Genomic DNA, 16435 nt, shown 5'->3' on the forward strand with positions numbered 1-16435 from the left:
TAATGGCAACGCATCTTCTTTTTGCCCTTATCACCAGAATTTCCAGACGAAGTACTGCCAGCAGAATCATTGGGAACATAATTTTTGCCACTCGCAGCAGAACCATAAGAAGTGGCTGCATTACTGTTACCACCCTTTCTTTGAGAAGCAATAAAGGCCTGTTCAACTGCACGCTGCCTAGTCCTGTTTTTTCTAGAAAGTGACTCTGGCAACAGCAGTGTGCATAATGCATCAAACTTGACAACTTCAAGATTTCCTTGGGTCATCAGTCTCCAAGTACTAGCAAAAGTCTGGTAGGAATCTGGTAAGGCATCAAGAACAGTCTGCACAAGGGAACTGTCTGAAATGACTTCACCTGCAGAAATAAACTGCTCATTGATATCCTTGACACTAGCAAGGAAAGTGTCCATATCATCTTCCTCATGCATAATCTTCGACTCCAGCTCTTTACGCAGCAAAGCAATTTTAGCCTCATTGCGGCTTGCATAAAGACCTGCTAAAATATCCCAAGCCTGTTTTGTTGATTTTGTTGAACGGATGTGAGGAACAATGGTGCGCTTCACAGACAACGCAATCAATGCATGAGCCTGCGCATCCTTAACATCCCAAAGAGCTTGTTCTATCGTAGGCAAAACAACTCTAATAGCTGCAATCCTTGCAGCAAGACCTGCAACATCCTCAACATCGCCTACATCCTCAGAACCAGGACATACATCAATGCCCTGCATAATGTTCCAGACACCTTTTGACACAAGAACATGTTGCATCATATAAGCCCACATAGGGTAGTTTTCCCCATCCAACTTGTCCTCAGCAGCAAACATCTTGAACACATCTGTGTTGTTGTTGTCAGCCATGGTAAATGCTGCACCTTATGTGAAAACTGCCCGAAAATAGGAGAAATGGAGCGGGAACAACCTGTGCTATATAGCACAAACCGTAGAAGACTATAAGGCACCTGTTATGCAGAAAACAGCACTGACTGAAGTTTTGCACAAAATGACGAAATAGCCTGTGCAGTACCGCCTGACTGGAAAAGGAGGCCGAAATGAGCCCAAATCAAAATTCTGAGCAGACCAAGCTCTTTGAGCCTCCCCAAAATATTTTTCGACCTGCGAACGCTCGCCAAAGCTCACTAAAATCGGAGAAAGTGAGCAGGCGTGTGCTGGAGCAGCTGGCGACTAAGCCCGGGAGGACGTGACGTGCTCTGATACCAATTGTTGGAATTAGGGTTGCAGAGAAACACACACAGCTTGGAGAAGAAGAAGGAAGCTCAAGGCACACAATAGAGGGTGTGTTACTTAGTGTGCAATGGAAAGATAGATAGCCCTAGAGTGATGGGCGTATATACAATGCACGGGGGAAGAAACCTCCTAAAGAGGAAAAAAATGCCCCGACGGTCCTAGTGAGTTCACACACATCACTACCACATGTATATGGTAACAGCTGTGAAATGCTACAGCTAGAGAATAGGCAAAGGGGTTTTGTCCACTAGATGCACTATCATGTAGACATGGATGTCTAGATTTCTTGTACCTACAAATATAGGCATTGACCAATAAAGACGCGATTATAACCCGATGGTTCTGATCTCCGTGCACCTCTAGAACGAGGTGTGCGGGAATTGGACATGACTAGAGAATGTGAGATAGTTTACAGTGTGAACAAAGAGAGAGAGAGAGAGAGAGAGAGAGAGAGAGAGAGATAAAAGACGAAGAATGACAATAGAAGATTAAATTTGTTGTCCAGGTTATAAGATTTTTACCCTCATTATGAGTAGTGATGAGGATGTGGGACCGTCCAACCGAAACACCTATCTCTCAAGGAGGATCTTATGTCCTTGTAATCAATGCAATCATGATGTGCGACGGACAAGACGCGTTTCTTTGCAGCACGTTCGCGAATTTAGTGAGTTCGATCCATTTATTATAGATCGAGTTGTTGCCAATTATAACTCGTCGGACTCTGACGCTGGCCAACAGGCAGCAATCTTGCAACCCAATAGACGTGTTCGCAGGCGCTTTAGTCAAGGAGCATATGTGAGGCCACAAGATGTAGCCTTTGACAGCTCGGGGGATGATCATGCAAACCACATTCCCAACGAGGCAATGTTTGAGCCCGAGATTGATGAAATGATCGAGACGATCATGGATTCAGAAAGGCTTATCTATGATGATATGAAAAGTGAAGCCGATACGCCATTGTATAATGGAGCACGTGTATCTAGATTGAAAGCGCTCCTGGTTCTTCTCAACATGCAGGCAAAGTTCTGATGGAGTGAGACTAGCGTCACAATGATTTTCAGATGATCTATTACAATTAGTTTACTTTAATAAAACTCTAAATGTATAATGATCTGATAGATTTTTACACAATTGTATCGTATTTTTATGTTGTGTAGATTGCTCAAAGAGCACATACTACCAGCTGATAATGTGATGCCAGATTTCCGAGAGGAAGCAAGAAAGATTTTGCGAAACTTGGGGATGGATTTAATTTTAATTCGATCCACGCTTGTCCTAATGACTGCATTCTTTTCAGAGGGGAATACATAGACATGGAGAATTGTCCGAAATGTGATTCTGAGAGATATCGAGTAGATCTCCACGGAACAAAAATTCCGCAAAAGGTTTTGCGACATTTTCCTCTGCTTCCTCGCATCAAGCATTTCTTTGAATGTAAGTCCATGGCCGCCCTAGCATCATGGCATGAGGAGAATAAATCTTCGGATGGTGTGCTACAGATTCCTGCAGATTGCACAGCCTAGAAACATATAGATGGAACATGGTCGGATTTTGTCAGGGAAGCTCGAAATTTGCGCTTAGGCCTGGCTATGGATGGCATAAATCCATTTGGTCAAAGATCAACATCTTACAGTGTATGGCCCGTTGTCATCATCAACTACAACATTCCCCCATGGTTGACTACGAAGAAGGGGCACCTATGGCTAAGCTCGATTGTGCCGGGGCGATATAAAGTGAAGAATATGGATGTGTATCTTCATCCACTATTGGAAGAGCTATAACAATTGTGGATTGGCATAGAAGTGGTGGATATGAGCCGACACACAGGTCGGCGGAATGCTTTGATCAAAGTCATTCTAATGTGGCCTATGCATGACTATCCCGGACTAACAGAATGCTCAGGTGATCTATTTACACTCCTCACTCAGACACTGTAAATCTTGGTTTTTCTCAAGATGATCTATTATCATGTGTATACATGCAGGGCTTCAAATAAGCGAATACAGAGTCTATGATGCACAAGAAAATATTGTGAGAAAACAAGGGTTAAAGCTTGATGCAAAAAGTAATAATGAAGCAGAGTACATGGCCCTTGAGGGCGGTCTGCACATTTGCTTACAGTTGCGACCGCCCTAGTTTTCCAACCCCCCTAGCCTGCTGGAGCATTCATGCTCAGCAGAAACACTAGTAGATGCTCACTCCACCTGGATCCCACACATAAAAACTTGGCCTTCCATGCATTAAATTAGTAACCAAATCTCCACCTGGCTCCCAAGAAAATTTTGAAAAGCTTGCCATGCATTAACATCACACCAAAAAACATGTCATAAACTCTGTCATCCTCATGCATATGAATCATAAGACTTCCCTCCTTGTAATCTCTTGCACAGAAACCTGTAGTTGGTCCAACATAAGCCACATTGCATTCCAAGGCTTGGGAAGCAGTTATAACAATATCATGAGAAAATGTTGTGGCCTTCAAGAGGCATTGAAAAGCATACATGGCTGCAAAGAGGCATACAAATCTCTTAAATACATTCATAGCAGATGCACAAGTATTACCATTCTTCAGAGCATCTATGACCGTCTCAAGAGGCGCTTTCTCATCAAGCAAATGTTCAAAAAACTTACAAGTAACATCTTCTAGCATACCAGTACCAGATGTAAAAGAGAAGGATACATCAACACCTGCTTCTGATAAGAGGCTATCAAAAAAACCAATATCATCACTTACATCATTACACAGACTCTCCACCTGCACCACTTCTTCACACATACTCTCATCATCACAAAATCTCATAATGGCCTCTTCAACTGAAGCATCCTCACTCTTCTCTGCTACTGGTTGCACACACACCTCAGAAGAGACAAGTCCCTGCTCTCCCTTTCCTATGCTTACATCTTCACTCCCCCTAAGGGATTTCAAAGTTTTCTTCTCTCTCTCGGCATTTTCAAATTCCACCAACGATCTTGCCTTCAGTGATTTAATGTCCCTCATGAATGGAGCCAAGTTAAATACCATCGATCCATTGCAGGAAGACTCTTCATCAAAACAAATGCATCATCGAGCGAGGCACTATCACATAAATCATCTTCACTCAAAAATCTAGATGCATCAGACTCAAAATCACTACAATATCCATCTTCTAAAACCTCCTCATCATAATGCATAGGCTCTATGATAGATGAATCTTCCACCATGTCAACCACCGACCTTTCCATAAGGGGCAAGCTATACAGATCCGACTCCCAAGTGTCTACCTCAAACAAACTCCACAACATATGCCAAAACTCTCCTTGTAGTAATTCAAAAGTAGTGACAAGGGAGTCCTCTATTGAATCTTGAGGCTTTGCCAACCTCCAATAGCACATTAGCAATGAAACCTTCAAGGTTGACCAGCTGTAGTGCCACTTATTTGGAAGCATATGCAAAAACATAAAAGCATCATGAGACAAGCCTTGTGAAGCATATGCAGCTTTTGCTACATCACTGTCAATCGCAAGGCACATCATTTCATGCTCAACTTGTGTTATCCAAGATTGTATGCATTCACTTGAAGTGCCACAAAAGTATACATGACCTCTTGCTTGCGGCTTTGAACAGGCATAATATTTCAACAAAGCATACTTCATGAGTTTCCAACTATATTGCACCTGCTCAGGAAGACATTCATAAAAAATGCCAAGCATCCTTGTACAACCTCTCATACATGAAATCAGCCCTCTCTACATCATCAAATATATCAAGATCTAAAAGCAACATATCTGCTTTAACAACCCATGCCTGTACATCCTCATCCCTCCTTCCACAGAAGCATACATTCATTGTTGGTGCCATTTTTGCAGAAGTTTGTGATGCCTGTGTCGGATGCTCAAAACCAATGCTCAAAACCAAAACACCTGCTCTTGTTACTGAAGGTACTCAAAGACATGCTCCTCAGTGGGGGCACCAAAATGATGTGGATTTCAAACAACAATGAAAATGAATGCCCCTATATCCTTGCACCGATCACACCGTTGGAAAGAACAACAGTTGCACCGTCAAATTCACCTGTGTTAAACACCTGTAAAGCTTGGAGAAGAACTGCTCTAGCATAAACCACACTTGGAATTAGGAGAATTAAAGATCATGGGTGTGTAGGTTGGCTTGTGTAGATGTTCGTAGAGCATCCATATGCTTGATTCCGATAAGGAATGAGCAAATTACAAGCATTCGAAGTTTGGGGGTTTTGGAAAAGCTCCAAAAAGGAGGTCTCTGGAAAGTATCTGCAGGTGTGCAGAGAAATGCAGCTATTAAAAGGGGATTTTTTTGGCTCTTATCCCAAGGTATTTTTCTCTCTCTTCTTAGACAACATGGTTCTCTCCTTGGGCACCTTTTAATTGGTTCAATTTTGGCCTTTTTAGGGTCAAAAATGAGCTGTCGGCCACTTTTTGACTAGGGCAAGTGGGGAAAGGGGATGTCCGGTGGACCAAAAAGGTGGCTAGGCGCCTGGGCAGCTGGTGTGGACTGAAAGTGGCACCCCCTCTCTCCCCCAAAGTCCACGAGCCCTCACAAGCAAGGCCAAGAAGGTCCATTAGCTCCTTTGATACACCCTTAGAGGGTACCCACTCCCCCCCTTATACCCTCCAATTTCCACTTTCTCCCCCCACATGTGGGATTACTCCATTGCCACTTGGCACCATCCTCCCATCTCCCCAACTTCTCAAAAATTTCCAGCTTCTCCCAAAGCATAAGGGGACTTCTCGAACAACTTTCCCCGAGGCATATCTTGTTGCTCCGGTCACCGAATGACGCACCGTAACACACAGCTCGAAGCCCATCACCTCGGCTATCTCCAAAAATATAAAACTTTAGCATTTCTAATCTTAGACCCCCAAGTTGGCCTAGTTGTCCTTCTCGTATGCACCCGCAATCACCTTCTAAGTTGAGACCACCCGCTTCGGATGCTCATAATTCATGACGTACAAGTCCGATTCACAAGCTGTTAAGCACGGTTGAAAACCCTTATTAAAAACCATATTTTAGAGTCTCGAACAACCCAAAACATCAGTATTCAAGCTTGGAAAAATCACACCTTTGTACATGAATTTTTACAAGGTCACTTTCAAAACTTGCAGGGCTATGTACACATATATACATGAGGCTAGTGGGCAAGCTTTTTAGCATGCATTAGTGACTTTATCTTCATCAAAAAAATGCATGATAGCGTCATTGTGTCATTGTATTTATATGCGTCATTGTGTCATTGTATTTACTGGTCTTTGCGTCCACTCCAGGTACGTATGCTCTACGTATGTTCTCACAAGCAGGGACGACGAGCACCTCCTCCTCCTCTCTCTCTTTCTCTCTCTATCTCTATCTATCTATCTACTTGTCCATGTTTTATACTCCATTCATTCAATATTAAGTTTAAATGTTCGTGTGTTTAATACAGGTATGGATGATGAGGAGTTTCTTTCTTCTTTATCACCCCAGCGAAACAGTGGTACGTGGAGCGTCATCGCTCTGGAGCACCATCGCGCGTTCCTACTCCATCTGCATCTCCCTCTATTTCGGAGTATTCAGCACTCTCTGAAGCTTCGGTGTCGACGAGACAATCCTCACACTCGTCTAGGCGCCGGCGCTCTAGTGGTGGAGGTGGCGGTTGTTGTGGGGATGCCGCCGCCGATGCTTCGACACCGCCTCATGTTTGACGAGGCTCTTTACCTTCCCCTTCTTTGCCCACCCCGACACTAGCCACGGCATCACCATCGACACCAGCTTTTGTGCGGCTGAGTGTCGTTCCTAGTAGCTACACACCACTAGCTACTCCTCCAGGAGTCACTCCAGTGGACACTCCTCGCTTCGAGGCTAAGACTCTAGTGGAGACACCTGATGTCCGTACCCCCGTCGACACGCCGCTAGAGACCCCTGTCGGGACACCCAGGTTCACGCGTCAGCGGCGGCGAGAGGGCTTGCCTTACTCCGTCGACTTCAGCGAGCGACCGCATCATCTTGGATGATGAAGGCAAGAAGGTGATTTCGCGCATGCACGGTCTTTTCTCTCAGGTGTTTAGACACTACATACTAAACACTTGGAGTGAAGTACCGAATGATTTAAAAGACAGAGTCATCAGCATTCTTTATGACGTGTTTCCCGTTCCAACACGGGATGAGCGCTTCAATGAAGATGTGATAAAGGTTCGAATGCGCGAATACTGCAAGCACAAGCGTTCCGAAGTGCAAAAAGCAATCAAGCATGGGTGGAACAGACCAGATTGGCTGACCAAAGAAGGTTGGAAGAATGCGAAGAAAGCAGCGCGCAAGAATCTCGACAAGTGGAAGAAACAAAAGGAGGCAGCCAGAGCGCAAGTAGAGGCTGGGAGCTCGCACCACTTGGGGAGCGGCGGGTGGGCATCATTTGAGGCCGATTTTGTTAGTGTTTTTGCATTGCTCTCTATGTTTGATAGTTTAGGGTTTATGGGTTTTTTAATTCTAACATAATGGATTTTTTGTATGTTTTGACAGTGGTCGATGACAGGACGTGATCCCACACCGTACGAGCGCGAGTACGCAGGCAGGAAGGGCTTAAACGACCTGATGGACATTCTGAGTTCTCGCGGCGGCATGGTTAGTATTAGGGTTTACTCTTTTCTATTTGTTGTATTGTTTTATAAACGTCGCTATATGTTTATACTTACAAAAAGCTGTCTTATTGTTTTTTTTTTTTGCAGAATCCGACAGATACGCTGCTTGGACGCGATGAGACGTCTGATTAGACGACGTCAGTTTAGCCGTAGCTAGATATCATTAGTTTCCTTTTGTCATAGCTTATGTATCATGAGACGACTTTTATACGTCTTTTGAAAACCATGTATATTTTTTCAATAATGACAATGGTTCGTAACTATTACATTTGCAAAGTTTAACAATCAAGTGGTTTTGCCTATGTGTACAATTGTCATTGATTTACTTTCATCAATTCACGCTTGTCAGTTTTGTATCTTTATTTTGCAAACAATACGTACTATGGATGATGGAGTTAATGGTTATATTGTCTTGTGGGTGACTATTTTGGGTCTATATCTACCTTTGTACTTTTTTTCAAAGGTGAATCAATTAATGAAACATTCAATATGGTTGATGGGTGAATGCCCTGCCACCACCAAAAAAATTTCCTCTCGGGGCGTCGCTATGAACGTCGCTATATAAGGCTCTGCAGTGTCGCTATAAGCGTCGCTATAGATAGCCTGCAAATTTCGCTATATGCGTCGCTATATAGAGACGATTATAGTGACGCCAATAGCAACGCTTATAGAGATGTCCCCGTATCGATGCTTTTAGCGACGCCGGGGGTTATAAAAACCAATGTATTTCCGTCGCTAAAAGCGTCACAAGAGCACACAACCTCTTGTAGTATTCGATACAAAGCACAAAACCAAGAATGTGAAAACTCATTGTAAGCCCTACTAACTAAGAAATTTTGTATAATAGAGCAATTGATGATGATATAAAAAAGATATTAATCATAATCAAGGATTTCATATTCACGTGATCACGAGTTTTTTGTTGTGATCACAATGATAATTCACAAATTTTTCAAATCACAAATGTTACCATTCACAAAAAATGAAAGAGTGACATGGGCGTGACCTGCTCAGCAGGTAACATTTGCCCGCCAGACCAATTAATGTGCCCGTTGTCAAGAAGTATGCATTGCGACTAGCAAAGCATCGGGCCTCTGACTGTGAGGATGCGTAGCAAAATCAAGCAATGCGTAGACAATTTGAAGCCAAAAACACACTAAAAAAGAAAAAAACTCTAGCCATGAAAGTTCCACTTTGAAAAAGAACCAATACTAACTCAAAACTCTTGTGTGTGTGTGAAGATAAGGTGTAGCCTCGCTCCCAATTGCATAGATGCAGTGCTCATTCGACCTATTAAAAACCCTAAAATGACGCTTCGATTCCTCGTCGTGACCATTTCATGGAAGCTTGAATACTTCATTGGAGAAGCCCAAGTGGTTATTTGAGGAGGGGAAACCCTAATTGGAGAAGCCCAAGTGGTTATTTGAGGAGGGCATTGAGAGTGAGGTAGATATTTCAGTTTCACATTATGAACGTTCCATGGCACGACATCCACTCCCTCTAAACCTGCACATCCTCCGGTATGTGCCACACACATCTTTTTGCAGCAAGTTCAGTCTTCATTTAAGTCCACATACATGTCGATTTCATCATCGCTTGCAATAAAATCTAGTGCATAGTAGTATAGTTTTGAAGAAGCTAAACGGAATCTCATTATTATTATGTGTTCTTCCATTCTTTAGTTACCTCTCTTTTTAAGAATATGCCTTTTGAAACGCTGCCCTTAGAGCTCCCGAGACTGTCCCCTTGAAACTCCAATTTTTGGTTGCATCTTGAGATGCCGCAGATATTGAAGACCATTTTTGGGTAGCCCACAGAGAGATTTTGAAACACCCTACATTCAAGCCAATTATAGTAGCTATTTGCAAACATTTTGATATGCTGCATGAATTAGAGAGCATTTTGGGACACAACTTTGCAAGCGTTTTGAAATTCTTGCTGAAGAGGGATGTCCATCTCAACAAAAATGCTAGCTCCATCGGCAAGGTAAACCAAAACCAACGCTCGCCTTTGGATAGTGCATTGAACGGCACCACGTTAGTGGCCTCGACACTATCAGAGCTCTCAGGAAATTGCACGTCAATTGTCTTCAAGATTTGAAAGCCAAAGGGAAATCAAAGTACACAAAAAAGGACAAAGACCAAGGCCCATCAACAAACATGAACCGGCTATGAAAATTGGATCAGTAAGTACTCAGTTAGTTGTCTCGACATAGTTGGAGTCCTCGACGGAGATGGCAATGCTTTGTTTGGCTCACAATGTGAAGCCAAATGCAAACAAGAGGACAAAGGCAAAGGTAGTTGTGATAAAGATACAAGTTGGTAGATTGGCAAGGAACACACGACAACAGCTACGATGCCATATTTCTAGTCAGATGGTCATTGTCGCATCATGCTTCATCCAAAGAGAGACTTATGAGTAGCAAAGGCAGGAAAAAAGGGCTCCCTATACATGATTTGGTCCATGTGTTGGAGTTCAAGTTATCGGTGTTTGACCTGTGTGTCGAAGTTCAAGGCACATGCATCTAGCAAAGGAACCAACACAAAGTATACAAAACATTCTGGATGTGTGCATCAATCCATTGTTTTTTGTCTGAATTACGAATAGAATGTGTTGCAAAATTTGATTGTCTAGGAAAGTTTGGACATGATGCGTTCACAGTTCACGAATGGAGATTCTTGGACATAGTGTGGTCCACAATTAAATTTTTTGTGAGGCAACTGGTACTCACGATGGCATTTTTCTACGATAAAGAGTTAGTAGTAGCATAACAGAGGTGTATCTAGTATCATGGCCAGTGCTAGGGTGTCCATGGTAGCTTCTTCATCGATTTGGTCTTCCTAAATATGTCCACTATGAACAGTAGAGAGGATGTTAAAGTTATGGCATCTCAAGTGAATAGCCCAATGTGATCCCAATATTTATTTTGGCTTTGGATATTTATTATACTTATTTGCCAAAGTCTTAGGTGGGGCAATTTGTTGAGGGGAGTATATAAGCACACCTAGTCCCCCACTATATAAATAATCTATTTCATTGCCCAATTGGTTGGTTGAGCGCTCTCTCTCTCTCTCTCTCTCTCTCTCTCTCTCTCTCTCTCTCTCTCTCTCTCTCTCTCATGTATTCTCCCCATTGCTCTACGATTCTGCATTGTCGACTTTGACATGACAGATGGTGCACTATGTGGTAGTAAATATATAGTATGTCCCTCTACTCAAAAGGGAGGTTATTCTAGACATGGATCTTTATTAAAGATTTCTTTCTACTTTGCCAAAAAAATTATTCAACAATAGACGATGTACCATTCTTTACTTAAACTTTGTTGAAAAGAAAAAATAACTTCGTTTCTGTTGGTCTAAATGTGTAACTGACGAGAGATTATAGTTGTAGCTTTAAATTGGCTTGTAATGTGAAAATTCACTTCAATGCTTAAGTTTTGTTCTTTTGTGCTATATGAAGTGAACACATTTTAATGATCAAGCTCTAATAAGAGAGGATCCAAATTATGTTAAACCATGAATACATGTTCCATATATAGAGAGGATTCAACAACAAGTGGCAACTCTAGCTAACCATATCTTTGGTGATGTTGAGGTATAGGGAAAACATTTTCTAGGAGTCAACTTTGGATGCCAACATTTCTTGGATCTATCTCAATTTTTATCATTTCAATTAAGCTTCAAGGGGTATACTAGCTGCCCATGCATATGCATGAGGTAAGATCACTCTATCTGTTTATGTTCTTTATCTTTAGGGGTCACATGCACTACAAGAGATCAATTAGTTATCAACGCTTGAGTACCGACACGCATGGCGGGTGTCGATATATGCATTGCTAAAACTAGAGGGAGACACAACTTTTTTAGAACTCAACTTTTCAAATATCGAGGCTTATTTAGATGCTCATATCAATGCCTATATTGACGCGTATACAGATGCGCATTTCGACGCCTATACCGACGTGCACCTCTACAATAGAAACCGCAGATTCATTTTTACATTTTTGTCCCATTTCTTCTCTTCTTCTCCTTGCTCCTTTGATGCCAATCTCTGCCATAACTACAGATCTGAAATGTTGGGACTTACCCGGCTTTAGATTCCACTCTCACACCCTCCTGCAACAAAAAGGCAAGGTTTTTTTTACAATTTATGTTAGATTGCTTGTGTATGTGTGTTCTCTTGCAGGTTTTTCGGAAATATCTCAAGCTATTTGTGCTCATATAGGCCGAATGTGAGTGCTCTATCTTTTTCTTTTCCCGCATACACACACACACATATAATTACATACATATGCATATAAACACACAAATAAATACACACACACGCACACACATATTTGCATATTATTAAACACACTACATGTACCCACATATTTTTAAATAAATATATTAAAATAAAATTAAAAATTAAATTAATTTATCAGTATTCAATTTTCACTAATTGTTATCATAAGCAAACAAATAGGCTGAACTTCTTTTATTTGATAAAAGAAAACATTTGTTGAATTGTATTGGTTTAGATTTATTTATATATGATTATTTTATATTTATGAAATTTTATTTAAAATTTACGCAATGATTTTAAGTTGTGACATGTTGTAGGTCAAATTCTTAATTATGTTAGTGACCTATGATTAACTAGCAAATACAAAGTGGTTGTAAATGTTAGTGTTATGATGCTTTAGGTTAGAGATAGATATAGTTTTAAGCTATAGTGTTAGGGTTTAATTTGACCATCTTCATCTGTTTAGAACTTACCGTTTTTTGTTAGATTATTATGGTTTGGTCGGCTTAATCCGTTTAGAACTTGCCGTTTAGGTTACATTATTAGTGTTTAACCATCTTAATCTGTTTGGCCACATCTTATAATACTAATTTGGATGTTAGAAGCTAGCTATGTAATGCTGGCTAATGTTGGCCGCTCTAACATAGCCTTTGGCCACATTAGTTTAGTTGTTTTAATCCGTTAAGGGCTAGCAGTTTAAGGTTAGCAGCTTTTGATTTAGCCACTAATAGTTGGCGTTTGGTGTTAGATTGCTTAGGATAAATCCAGTTTTGGTTTGACTGCTACGAATTGGTGGTCTATGTTAAGTCAGTTAGGGTAAAGTAGCCTTTGGTTTGGCCGCTTGGAGTTGGCGGTCTGTGTTAAGTCGCTTATTTTAAAAGAAGTTTATTTTTGTCGATATGGGAATCGATATCCGCGTGATGTGTTGTAGTGATGGTCTTTCCTCATGCATATGCATAAGGTAAGACCAGTCTATGTGTCCATGTTCTTTGTCTTTGGATCACATGTTGCTAGGAGAGCCTTGTTGTCTTGTTGGCTCATCCTTAGGTTGCGCATCCATTGTTGTCCTTGTGATTGAGCTATGTTCTCCCACTCCTATTGTTGTCAAAGAGAAGTACACACACCCTTTGTTGTTGAGAATATAAAATCTCTTAATGTATGGAAAAGAACCCTTATGTCATGCATTGTACAAACCATAGGATAAAGTTTAATTGTAAGTATTGCATGAAGCGTACATATGAGCTTGAAAGATCTTTATAAAAGACATGCAAACAAACCTTAGATTTTTTTACAAAAGATATTGATTTCATGCACATCTCTCTCTCTCTCTCTCTCTCTCTCTCTCTCTCTCAACCTTCTCTCGCTTGTGAGCTCCAAAACAATAGTCACCAAGGCTAACCTAAAAACAAATTAATGCTTTGCAATGATGGAACTAGAAATTCTCATGATTCACTGAAGTTTCCTAATTTGTATTGCAATCCTTTCACCATATACGCATATATCAATTTGGTTTCTTGGAAAGGTGCATTAAATTTATAAAGTGCATGGTTTGGATTTGAATTTAGATTATGGGCAACAATATGTGTCAAACTAGAAGCATGTGTAATATCTTGAATTCATAATCACCAATCTTGATCGTCTATGTTACATTGTCGTTATTGATTTCTATCATCAAAATTGTCTAAGTTGGTCTCCAAGGTTTGCACAAGCACCTTTTTACTATCTTTAATTTTGTTAACAAAGTGTGAAGAAAGTATTGATTTGCTTTGAGGATACTTATTAAGTGTATGCCCGATTTTGGGATGATTGTCGCAGAGAACACTGTTCAAGTTGAGTTTTTGGTTTTCAAGTTGAGTTTTTGGTTGTTCTTGTTTTCATTTTTGTTGTCCTTTTATGAAGTTATGTTTTGTAACTTTGAGAAAGGAACGTGGGGAGGTCACCTAATAAAAATGTAACCTATCACGTGAGTTCAGCAAAAGGGTATTTAAAGTTCTTGAAACTTACAGAAATATATATACAAAAAGTTATTTATTTTTTCAAATTTGAAAAAACTTACAGATTTTAAAAAAAAATGATACATTATATTCTTAACAAAATTCAGAGATAAAAGGTTTTACAAACATGTTTTGAACGCACGTGATATGGTAGTTTTACACATAGTGAACCCCCCGAAGAAAGGAACAAATGACTAAAGGCTTAAAAGACCTATTTGAAGGGTTACTATTTATCTTCCTTTGGCTCAAACCACTTGAAGCCTATAGGAAGCAAAAGATTGTATTCTTGAATCTTTGGCAAAGAAACACTCTGGGAAACACTATATTCTATGGTGTTTTGTTGATATTAAGTTATGGATCCAAAGATAGTCTCTTCTTCGATATTGTTGAAAATGCTACTTAAGGGTCTAATTTCATTGAGTCTCTTTGTAGTTTCAACAAGATTTATATCTCAAAAAATACACACAGATTAATTGATTAATTATTTTACTATGATAAAATAATGATGAAGCTATAACATGAAAGGACAATTGAAACCTATTCCCCCTTATATATTTATTAAGTACTTTTGTTCCACTTGGTTGTTTTCATGGGTTGGCTTATTTTTTACAGCAATGAGGCACAGCTTATGTGATACGCAAGCAAAAGTTGAGAAAGAATTGATAGCAATAGAGAGCACTATAAGAGCCAAAAGGGCAACCTCTAAACCATTGCTTGACGAGCCCTTTGGTTGTTTCGTTGGCTTTCATAGGGGAGGAAAACAAATGGTCACCTAGACAAAATGCTTCCCAATTGATCACCTTCCTCTTACAATGTCTAAAGTCTAATGTATAGTGGGGAAGTGCTGCCCCACGACCCCCGACCTTTGCGGCTCCTTAGGTGAATAAACATAGCCTCTGCATTGCCCACTATAAGTAAAGCAAATTAATCACAACCCGATGGAAACATGGATTATCTGGTATACTTTGCCAGTCGCGGATTCAGCATGGTAGATCAAGGGTGACAAAGAAATTTATTCATTGGTACTACACTTTACCACATATAGGCACAGTTATGGCATCAAGCTCTGGAATTTTCTCCAACAGCTCCAAAGCAATAGTACCCTGTCCACTTCAGTAGCATAAATATGATAAGTTATTCAAGCTGAAGATATAAATAAAGTGTCACAAAACAAACATCGCAACGGGATGTAAAAACTGCACAAGCTAAAACAAATTTGATGATCATGCCCATTCAAGATAGCATAAGCTAAAAAAATCAGTTATCTTCACTCCCTTGCACACAGATAAGCACGGTGTACAATAGGAAAAGCGATAGCAGACAGAACTTGCCTTTATAATTCTTCCATCATTATAGGGATGAACCAAGGCCGCCCCCGTCTGCTCCTGCACACTAAGAGCAACCTCCTCCCTTGACTTGAGCATGGGCTCACTAAAGCCCTCCATAACGCTTTACATTTTCCACTTTGCACGTAGGCGCATTTTTGGGCATGAATACAAAAGCAGGAATATCTTGCATTTTTGCTTCCAGAGCAATCGCGACAGCATGATTACCACTGAAATTACAAAAAGCTCAAATACTTATACATCTTACAAAACCAGCTCATAACCTACTTAGCCTACACTACCTCTAAGAAAATTAAAGTTTTGCCCAAGCTACATAAGTGAATTGTAGTTTAAGAAAGATGGAGTGAGTCCAAAAAGCTATCACGCCGAGTTTAACCAATGTACTGATTTACTAAGAGTTTTGTCTGCAGGTTAACAACATTTGAATGCTTGGTCACCATAATTTCAAGAACACTAGTCCTAAAATTAGTGGTAAGTCGGACTTCAAACAGAACAAACTTACTGAACCTCCACTGACACAAAGTGTCAAGATTGTTTTCCCCCACTAAGTTGTTCTGTTTCCCACTACATGTCCATAGCACCATATGTGCCATAGTCGGTTTTAGGAATCAGAATCTCTTTTAATTTCCCACTTCTTGCTGAACCTCAACGGGCACATTTCTGACATCCTCACAAAGGGCCAAAGAGCTCGCATGACATGCATATCTTCTCGTAGGTTTAAGCTAAGCTGCGTTGATAGTCGTTTCCAAAACTTGAAATGACCCATGGTAACACAAGTGGAGCTTCCGAAATGAGGATTTCTGGCTCTTCATTTTCTTTTACCTTGCCTTTTCTGAGCGGAAAGCAACCAATCACCTACTGCAAACATAAACTTACAATGGTAACAATCAGCTATGGCAAAATATTTTTCTACTGAACCAACATATGACATGTTTAACCA

At 40.6% G+C, this 16435-nt stretch overlaps 2 pseudogenes; both read right to left on the reverse strand.

Moving 5' to 3' along the window:
* Nucleotides 1-3428: 3428 nt before the first annotated feature.
* LOC147433112 (uncharacterized) lies at nucleotides 3429-4242 on the reverse strand (annotated as a pseudogene).
* Nucleotides 4243-4338: 96 nt separating this feature from the next.
* On the reverse strand, nucleotides 4339-15594 carry LOC147433113 (uncharacterized; annotated as a pseudogene).
* Between the last annotated feature and the right edge of the window lie 841 nt (nucleotides 15595-16435).

The sequence above is a fragment of the Adiantum capillus-veneris genome, chromosome 20, assembly GCF_014529385.1.
Source record: "Adiantum capillus-veneris isolate H3 chromosome 20, ASM1452938v2, whole genome shotgun sequence".
NCBI classification, from domain to species: domain Eukaryota; kingdom Viridiplantae; phylum Streptophyta; class Polypodiopsida; order Polypodiales; family Pteridaceae; genus Adiantum; species Adiantum capillus-veneris.